At 43.3% G+C, this 8,976-nt stretch overlaps 1 long non-coding RNA gene across 1 annotated transcript; it reads right to left on the reverse strand.

The window, feature by feature from the left end:
* Nucleotides 1–207: 207 nt before the first annotated feature.
* On the reverse strand, nucleotides 208–8,451 carry LOC310772948. Its single transcript, XR_014552529.1, has 3 exons — nucleotides 8,339–8,451; nucleotides 7,733–7,834; nucleotides 208–252 (listed from the first exon to the last, which is right to left on the reverse strand). It is a non-coding gene; the product is annotated as an uncharacterized lncRNA (long non-coding RNA).
* Nucleotides 8,452–8,976: the final 525 nt, after the last annotated feature.

The raw sequence follows: 8,976 nt of genomic DNA on the forward strand, positions 1-8,976 counted from the left end.
TCAAAGGAAATCATTTAAAATATTGTTATGGTGCAGCATCTCTTATCATCAGTAAATTAAAAACCATTCTTCAACAAACATCGAGTTCATGAAAGGTTAAACACTGGTGGTGAGATGTGGTGAAAAATGCAGTGAAATACCTAAGGTGCTCTCGCTAGGGTCATCAGGGTCAGGAGTGTTGCTACGCAGACTCGCCCTGTCACCTCGCCTCCTTTGCCTGTGTCTCTGCCTGTACTGGAACTCTGCATACTCCTTTAAGCAACAACAAAATACCAAATTAAAAACAGAATTCACCAAAAACACTGATAATGGCAACTTCATAATCCTTCACTGTTGTTTTCATTGCAACAGATGGTCTTATGTCCCTTTTATTCACATTGCATAGACTTTTTTTTCTCAGGTTCAAATCTGAGTGTGTGACTTGTGCTAGCTAGCTAGAATTACGGTATATATACATATATACCATATATATATATATATCGTAATTCTTCCAATAAGCGCCTGTATTCTAATTGCCACCGGTCTTCCATTTCCCGCCGGGGGTCCAAGTTGATTTGCATAATACGCAGACTTGTATGTGTGCGCGCACACACACACACAGAATTCTAATCCAACCTATGTGTTGCATAACGTAATTTTGTAATCGTCTTTCCGTTTTAGACCCGGAAGTCTACGTAATAATTTTTAGACTTTCCAAAAAGCTGTTTTCAAGCAAAAAAACAAACTGTTTTAAAGTTTTAATATTTTTTCAGATGACAACATAACATTCCAAATATGTGACCAGTTTATCAGAATAACGCCTATTTGGAAATATTTAACGAGCAGCGAGGACAGAGCGCTGGCTGTGTGACCAGTCGGACTAGCTAGTATCTGTCAACCTACTGTAAGCTACAGTAGAAAACACTGTCGACGTGCTTTTGTAACTAACGTTAAATGCCGACCGGGTACAGCCATCGGCACCTCGCAGCAGTAACGCTATGAACATGTTACTGAAGTTGGCCGCAGTGTAGCTTCTGAATGTTGCCAAACTTAATTCATAGTTACATTGTTTTGAAATTGGCCGCCAACTAGCGCTGAACCGGAAGAACAAATACAATTGCGTCCAACACGGAAGAGAGAAAAAGTGGGCGTGGTGAATAAGGTGAATAGTCGAGGACAGGGGTTTTCCAAGTGTGGGAGAGTGGGCCTCCCCCCAGAGAACATACAGACAGCTGCGCCTACCCCCCCCAACCCCAATTATTATTGCCATTATTGTTGTATGCTCCTCTCGGGCATAACGACGAGTTCCAAGAATGTTGTAAACATCTTTATCAATATATGATAAAGATTTAAGATTTTAAAACTTCCTTTTTTCAATATCTTCTTTTAAACATTTTAAACATCTTTATCAACTCTGAAGGATTTTTTTAACCACATCTTTATTATAACTAGCGGGAAACCTGCCCCATGCAGTGTATCGAGTGAAATGTTGCATTCTCTGCATGTTCAACCCATTGACTATGGACTGTGTGCTGCCGGCTGGCCAGGACGAATAGCAGGGCCGTGCAGAGACCCTTAGAGGGGCAGGGGGCTCAGAATTTAAAAAAGGGCACAACACCACGGTGCGGGGCGGTTTCACTGTTGCTGATCCGCCAGTCAGTCGGAGCTGGGCAGTGGGCAGGATGGCGAAGGAATGACCCGCCCATCTCTGCCTCTGATTGGCGCAGGAGACGAGGAGAGACGCAGGATAGGATAGCCAAGCGAATGTGATTAGATCAACGTTTGATGCTATAGGCCAATCAGAGGCAGAGAAGGGCGGGTCATGCCTTCGCCATCCTGGGGAAAAAATATTGTGCACGTCACAGAGACGCAGACGATTACTTAACTTCCGGTTGAAAGGTCAACATGTGTAAACTGTCCAGACATTTTATTTATTGCTAAACTGTTATTTATTGTTATAAGTTCTTCTTGAAGGGTGCTGGGCATGCCGTCACTGTAAAAAAGAAAAGGGGGGCCCTTTGGGCATAAGGGGGACAATGGGCAGGTGCTTGGGCACCCCTAGCACCTGCCTGGCGAATAGACAGTTCCCCAGTCCCATAAGGACAATCAGGCTCCATCTGGGCCCTTCTTGATCTAACTTCGTTCTCTCTCTTTCCTTATATTAAAAAAAAAACAAAAACAAAAAAAACTAACCTTGTACCACTAACCTAAACTTGTACCACTGTTCCTTCAGAAGTTGTAGTTGTCATAGACTGTGCTCCATAGTTGATTGCTCTATTGCTGACAAAAAATGTGTTATTGTAAGTCGCTTTGGATAAAAGCGTCTGCCAAATGACGTAATGTACCGTAAATTCCGGACTATAAGCCGCACCGGTGTATAAGCCGCACCTGCAAAGTTGACTATTTTTTTCTTATATAAGCCGCGGGTGTTTTAATGGTATTTTTTTTTTTTTTTGTGTTTTAATGTTTAATTACCATATGTAATGTTCCCATTTATTAACATTTCAACAAAACAACATAACACAACACCACCTGTGTTGTTATTTACAGTGCACACAGTGTCATACAGTGTCATACAGTGTCATACAGTGTGGTGAAAAGAGGGCAAGAGAGGAAATTAAAACAGAAGTGGATTTATAGTTAGAAAGAGTGCTAAAAAAGAGAGTTTTTTTTTTTTTTTTTTTTGGAAAAAATCCATAGATAAGCCGCACCGTTATATAAGCCGCAGGGGCCAAAAAAGGCCAAAAAACAGGAAAAAAGGTGCGGCTTATAGTCCGGAATTTACGGTAATGTAAATGTAAATAAATCTCGTAAAATTCATCGGAAAAAGCTCCCCAACAGATACAAAAACAAGAGCATGTGGTTGATGTACATACAAAGAACTGCCACGATCGGATTTGTGAAATACCCATTTAAATCTTGATTTCCTTCTCCCTGGTTTCTACTCTGACAGCATGAGCTCGCCTCAACAGAGGCAGCCAGACTGCGGGCAGTCCACCCCCAGTAGTCCAGTAGGAACAGGGCTCCCCATGCACCCCAAAGATATATTTTTCTAACAGGTTTTTGTACTCTTCAAGGTGTCTCTAATAAAACACATTTTGTTGTTACCCCGTTGAAATAGGGTCCCATGTTTGGCGGCCATCTTTGCGGGCATATTGAAATGTCTGATGAAAATGCATAAGGGGTCATAACTTTTGAACTAGACGGAGGTTGCCTGATTCCAGTAGAAGCTGGCCGGCAGCAGTGCCCAGTTGACATGCTGAATCAGTGCATCTTGGGTGGGAGGCAAGTTCTCGAGGGACTTGATACATTTGAAAAAAGCTGATGTCTGGCTTCATCTACTTGGCTGGAGCCACAGCTTTTGCTGTACATGACGACCCCAAGGTGAGGGCGATCAGGGTTTTGGGGTGAACTACTCCTTTCTACCAAGAAGGGTGTAATACTCTCCAACAGATGTGAATATGACATATAGTAAGTAACATCTGCGCTTCAGCCTTGTAACCATCCTGAAGCAGACACTACAGTAGAATGAGTTATAGCACCTGGCACATGCTGCGGCCAGTAGCCATAGAAACTCAGGATCCATACGTCCGACAGTGATGTTGTAATACTTGCAATACGCTTCTTCTACACATTAGGCCTCACAGAGCACTGGATCGGCTTCAAATGTGGAAAGTACATTTATGTTCACAAAATCTGCAATGTTCTTGGTCACTGTCATTACATCTCTTCCATGTGCTAAAATGATGTGACACTACATCAGCCTTCCAGGGCTATGGGAAAAGGAGTGCATGGGCAGCTTGGGAAGCAACATCGGATCTCACTGAGACCGTGGACGCCTTCACCTTGGAGTCTGAACAGATCAACTCAGATGTCCATGTCCAAAGACTGGAAGCATTATGGTCGTCATGTACAGCAAGAGCTGTGTCTCCAGTCAAGTAGATGAAGCCAGACATCAGCTTTTCTCAAATGTCCCTTGAGAACTTGCCTCCCACCCAAGATGCACTGATTCAGCATGTCAAATGGGCACTGCTGCAGACCAGCTTCTACTGGAATCAGGCAACCTCCGAGCAGCAAAAGATCCAGAGTTCAGTACGTGTTCACTACGGCTGTAGTGTGGCAATTTAGCCCCAACGAAGCAAAGGGGTTGAATACTAAATAGATTTCTCTGATCTTAGAATTTTTAAACTTCCACATCAATTTATAGAAATCATTTTTCACTTTGACATGATCAAATTATTTGCATAGAACTCAATACAAATCCTGTATATATGCATTCTAACTGGATAGCACAACAAAATATGCAGTATGAGTACTTTTCCAAGGCACTGTACATAGATACAGTATGTATTATGGCCCGACAGATAGAACGCGCAGCCGATATTATCTGTTGATGCAGATAATAAATGCACCATTATCGGCAGAAGTGCCGTCAATGAGGCCTCGATAGAAGTACTCTTTAGAAACCGCTAAATTAACGCAGAAACAGCTGTGGCAGGTCGGCACAGTAAGAGGCTGCTGGTCACTGTCAGCACTAGGGATGTTAATGATTAACCCACCAATTGCCGTTAAGATCTTCACAGATTAAAAATGTATTAATAACTGATTAAGCGAAAATGTGTTCTGTGCATCATTTCTGTGGCGGAGCTCACATACATGTAGTAGGCTATATTAACATTTATACCAGCAGAGGGCGTAATGTTACTTCACCCAAACTAGCGCTCACCATCCAATCCAACTTTATTTATAAAGTGCTTTCAGTGTTTCCCCTACCATTCTACAGGCATGGTGGGCCCGCCAGCCGGCGCCAGGCCAATGGCGCCCCCGGCAGGCCAGAAAAAAGATTGTTTTGTTTTTTTAGATTTTTTTTCTGCTTCCCCCAAAATTTCAATAAACCTTTATGGCATATTATTACAATACAACAATACTGGTGTTGACAGGGGACAGTAATAGAAGATGCCAAATCATTCAAAACAATAAGCATTTTGCTTTTAGGAGCATTGTGCCAGCGTGCAGCGCTGTTCCAAAACGTGTCAACGGGTGTAATTCACATCGCATCCCATAATAGTATGAGGATACTTGGGATGCCATTGCGAACATAGATGTGAACAGGTTAGCTAAAAGTGTAGTGTCGCCAGTGAGCAGTGTTGGGCAGTAACGCGTTACTTAGTAACGCGTTACTGTAATTAGTTACTTTTTTAGTAACTAAGTAATATAAGGCGTTACAATTTCCAAAACAGTAATTAGATTACAGTTACTAATCCAAGTAACGCATGCGTTACTGCGTTACATCATTGCCTGCCAGAATGCAGTGTTTTCTATGTAAAAGAAGAAAATAAAACATTTTATCATCACGGACTCAGGTAGACCTGTCGCGCGCACATATACGTCATAGTGTGTGTGCGCGATACAGCGTCAGAGCGTGCACGCCGGCTTTCAAAACAAACCGAGTCAGAAGAAGGAGACGACGAGCAAGAGAAATATGCGTTCAAAAGCTGGAACATTATTGTCCTTTGTAAACTATGTGCGAGCAGCTTGGCAGATGCTACCTATTTGCACTGTTGACTCGCCCTCATATCGATGCATCATAGAGAAAATAGCCACGAAGAACAATATCAAGCTGCCGCAGCCACACAGAGGAAGACGTTTGCTGGCTACCTCAGAGAGAATATGCGGGATAGGGATGGAGGCTAAATTGAAGGCGATGCTGGGTGAGGTAGACTTGGGTGGTGTAACAGTTCACTGGATTAACAGATACACTTTGGGTAAGTGTTGTACACTTTGTTACTTCCTAACCTTCTCGTCAAAGCCTTTCTCACCGTAGTCAGACGGCCCAGGGAATGTTGACAGATCACCACTTTTCTTTCAGCAACGAAGCTTGAAACGTTTGCATTGAGGCTGTGATGTTTTATTACCACTCCGACAGTAACAGCATCTTTCTTCCACTCACGTTATCTGTCTATCATTTCACGTCTTTTCCAGTGTGACGCTAGCCAGTCTTAACACACCACTTCCTGTTCTTTCTAACCGAATTTCAAAGTAAAATGCCTTTGGCGTTTCTTTTAACATAGCTTCTTTTGTGTGTTTTTTACTGAGATGTACTGACATTGGCTTCTGCTGTAACACAATAATTTCCACCAGGGGATTAATAAAGTACTTTATCTATCTATCTATCTATCTATCTATCTATCTATCTATCATAATACCAAAGCAAAAATAATTAATACAGTGACATGCTAGACATGTAACAACTTAAGTGTAAGGTATTTGGGGTAAAAAAGAAAAGAAAAAGTAACTAGTAACGTAACTAGTAACGTACCTAGTTACTTTTTGAAAAAGTAATCAGTAAAGTAACTTTTATTACTTTTTTAAGGAGTAATCAGTAATCAGTAACTAATTACTTTTCCAGAGTAACTTGCCCAACACTGTCATTGAATCACTTCATATTACATATTACAACTGGCGGTTGAGCAATGGTAGTTTGAACTGCAAGTGTTCCCCTCAGCCTTCCAGGTGGCCTCTGTGTGACATATGCTGTTACGTTATACGAAGGGGCTGAGGGGAAGCGAATCAGGGGAAGTGCAACTACTAATGAAACACAGTAACAGAGTAGAAAAGTGTTTTGGCAGTGGGCACATGGCATTATTAAAGTCGAGCTGAACCCAAAAATGACTTTTCTTTTCTTTTAGTTCAAATACCTGGGTATGCAGTGCACCTATTTAATAATGTATGCAAAACAAATCACAACAATCTAATTTCTTTAGTTTTTCACATCAAAAGTTCATTTTTCAAGATTTCATTGATAACAGTAATGTACAGTTTGCTGACGTCACCTAGTACTATCAAATTTCTACCCCATTTCAACCAATCATATCATGACATGGCAGCTGTCAATCAAATCTTCATTTCAGGATAATTTTCTCTTCCAAATGAAGGGGAAAATGGCGCCTAGTGCCTGTCATCTGGCAGAATTTCTAGCCCATAAACTAACTACTAACTTGAGCAATTATGCAAACTAAATCAAGCGGTAATGTCTAAGAATGCAAAGAAATGTAACTGGCTTAAAAGTCGCATTCCAGGAATATTATTTAATGCAATGGCGATATTGGCGCGCGTCTCGCCTGGTTGTCAGGGGTCGCACCTTGGAGATTCCAGGCCGACAGGCTGCACTCTCTGCTCGCCAACACAAAGGCAGCTGGCTGCCTGCAGCTCGCTGAGCTCCACTCAGCCAGTAACCTCGCGTCAGCAGGCTCTTCCCGAGGGGAGCGCCACAACACGCCGAATCCCACTGGATTTGGAGGCGGAACACGCCAGGATTGGCCAAAGCCCAATCCAGTCCCCAGAATTGTCAAATAAAATCATCGACATGATACTATGACCCGCCTCTCAACTTGTCATCACATTTATAAAGATACAATTGGGAGTGCTGCATTGGGTCAAGGAGACATCAATATAAAATGGCAGAGTAAAAATCAGGTGCTCTTCCAGGATCGGGCATGCATAGATATAAGATTAAAAAGAGGTAGCTGTCCAGTGTGGTTGCAGGAAGTTCCCCAGGTGTTGAATGGAGCAGAGAAAGACATCCGAGGCACTGTCATCACATTTGTTTTGTCAGACAAATTATGTTTTCAGTCTGAAACGGACTCAGACGCACGTGACGAATGGGTTCAGCTCGACTTTAACAGCACATTTAAAATTGGACTAACAATTCTACATTGCATGTGTGCATCTGCATACAGTGAGACTGTGTTACCGGATTAGTGGGCTGGTATTCCCGACAGCGGCCTTCACACCAGCTGCACTCTGGATTCTTTAGGCACATGCTTTCATCCGGTGCCTCGGCACAAACTGCATCCTGACAAAAGCAACACACACAATATTGCAAGGTGCACTTCAACTGATGTCTAGTACAGTGTTTCTCAAATGGGGGTCCGGGGAGCGGCAGGGACCCCCAGGGGTCCTTGAGAGGGTTCCAGGGGGTCTCCAGCCAAAAGGGGGGTTATTTATTTTTGCTATACTTCCATTCATAAGTAACACAATGACTATTTTGGTCATGGGTTTTATACACTTTCTGTAATAAAACATCTAAAAGCATCAATCTTATTATCACATGGGGGACCGTGGGACAAAATCCTATCAAATGGGGGTCCATGGTCTAATTTGTGTCAGTTTAGGGGTCCTTCATGTGAAGAAAATTGAGAACCACTGGTCTAGTAGTCCTTATTTATTCTTCCCAATCACAACATTCTCATTATCCTGTCTCCCACGAGTCCTTACACACTGTGAACCATTTTGCCAAACTCTCCTGATGACAGGACTTCCTGTGCCCTTTGACTCCATGACTCTTTTCTTCCCTCACCCGGTCTCCTGGGTCGCTGCTGATGAACAGAGGAACTTTGTAAGCCACCAAGTCTCCACGGGCGACGCCACTGTAACCCCCGGCAACCAGCAGCACTCCACCCTCCATCACCGCGGCGACGTGTGAGTAACAGCCCCTCACAGCCTCCCCTGCTGAGACAAATGGAGACCATTTTGGCTGAAGTGTATGTGTGCGAGCAAGTGACAAAAAGTGCAACGCAGAGTGGTTATAGAAGTCACCGTCTGCACAGGAACTTACTCTGTGACAAGCTCTCCCCAGCAGATACCCACTGGTGACAACCCAGAACTTACTGTGTGACAAGCTCTCCCCAGCAGATACCCACTGGTGACAACCCAGATGGTAGAAGAAGATCTCCTCATCATAGCACTTCTCCTCTTGGTAGTGAATATGTACATTCCCCCCTGGGAGAGAGAGGCAGGAAGCAAAGAGAGACGGAGAGAAAGAGAGAAATGTAAATGGGGGCTGGATCGATTGAATTTAGCTGATTTCTCTACGATCGCTCTTGCTCACCGTAGACCACCATGTAATTTCCAATGACGGTGGCCGAGTGGAAGGCTCTCTCTCTGGGCCCGGTGGCTGGGAAACGTGAGCGGAAGGACGTCCAGAAGCGCCGATCC

The sequence above is a fragment of the Poromitra crassiceps genome (genome assembly GCF_964638095.1).
Source record: "Poromitra crassiceps genome assembly, chromosome: 3".
NCBI classification, from domain to species: domain Eukaryota; kingdom Metazoa; phylum Chordata; class Actinopteri; order Beryciformes; family Melamphaidae; genus Poromitra; species Poromitra crassiceps.